This window comes from Trichechus manatus, unplaced genomic scaffold (genome assembly GCF_000243295.1).
Source record: "Trichechus manatus latirostris isolate Lorelei unplaced genomic scaffold, TriManLat1.0 scaffold00165, whole genome shotgun sequence".
Taxonomy (NCBI): domain Eukaryota; kingdom Metazoa; phylum Chordata; class Mammalia; order Sirenia; family Trichechidae; genus Trichechus; species Trichechus manatus.
Window position 1 is genome coordinate 4,259,955 of NW_004444101.1, and position 1,458 is coordinate 4,261,412.

A 1,458-nucleotide genomic window follows, 5' to 3' on the forward strand; every position below is an offset into this window, starting at 1 on the left:
TTGTTTTGTTTGCTTAGCTTTCAGTGTTTCTGTCACCGATGCTTCCCCACCTCTCGCAGAATGTAAAATTCCTCATTACAAACACATCAGGAAGTTCACTGTTCCATGTTTTGTTTTCCATGAGGTCTTCAATCTTCCCGATCCAGTTGAACTGATGTCTCCCCAGAGCAGCTACCCCTGGAGCCCCCATTATCCCAGGAACTCCCCTCACTTTTGTTCAGGAAAACATAGCCCTTGTTTTCTGTATTTCATGCTTTCCTCTTGGTTTACTTTCTCCTTTGGGGGAAGCTTAGTGAAGGCAGTGGTGGTCCAGTGGTAGAACTCTCGCCTTCCATGTGGGAGACCCAGGTTCAATTCCTGGCCAATGCACCTCATGTGCAGCCACCATCCGTCTGTCAGTGGAGGCTTGTGTGTTGCTGTGATGCCGGGCAGGTGTCAGTGGAGCTTCCAGACTAAAATGGACTAGGAAGAAAGGCCTGGCAATCTACTTCTGAGAATCAGCCAATGAGAACCCTATGGATCACAAAGGTCCAATCTATAACCCATCGTGGGGATGACCCAGGACCACGTAGGATTATCCTGTTGTGCGTGGGGTCGCCATGAGGTGAGGGCCAACTCAGCAGCAGTGAACAAAAACAACATCCTACCGTAGCTTTCTGAGAAAGGGGGCAAAGGATTTTTTTTGATCAATTTCATACTCATGACCTTTGTTATATTTCCTATCGGAGTTTTAAGATGGTTCCTTTTTAGTTTGCAATTTTTATTTTACATTAGAAATGTTTCCCCATTTTGTTGTTTACCTTTCAACTTTATGTCTTTTACCTTACTGAATTAAAAAATGCAGTCGAATTTGTGTATCTTTAAAAAAAAAAAAAACTCCTTTCTGACCTTGTCGTACTAAGAAGGGCCTTTCCCTCCTTAACATTGCAAAATATTATTTTGTAGACTCCTAGTACTATATGAGTTTTAAATATTTTTTTATCTTTTCATCCGTTTGCAATTTATTTTGTGTGTGATGTCAGATAGGAAAACATTTTATTTACTTCTTTAGCCATACAATATAAATATTCGATAAGCATAGGGATGCATTTTCATCTCACTAACTATTTTAAATTTTCAAATTGAACCGATGAGCAGGTGTTTTCTGCTCCCAGACTGACTGCATCACGATCAGCATCAGCGACGGTGAAGGGCGAGAGGCTCTGGTGTTCTCATGCACCACTGGTGGGAATAAAAGTGGGCGCCCCTACATAGACAGGCGATTCGACAGCACACAGCAAACTTAAATTGGTTATGCCCTTGACCCAGCAGTATCACATCTAGGAATTTATTCCCCAGAAAAAAACTCACAGAAGAATACAAGGATGCTTACTGCAAGCATTGTTTTCAGTACTAAATAACTACAGCCAAACCAAGCGGCCATTGGAATCAAGTTGGTTAAACAAGCCAGTGCACATC

The 1,458-nt window shown here is 42.0% G+C and overlaps 1 non-coding gene across 1 annotated transcript; it reads left to right on the top strand.

Moving 5' to 3' along the window:
- The first annotated feature begins 298 nt into the window (after window positions 1-298).
- On the top strand, window positions 299-369 carry TRNAG-UCC (transfer RNA glycine (anticodon UCC)). Its single transcript has one exon. It is a non-coding gene; the product is annotated as a tRNA-Gly (tRNA).
- The last annotated feature ends 1,089 nt before the right edge of the window (window positions 370-1,458 follow it).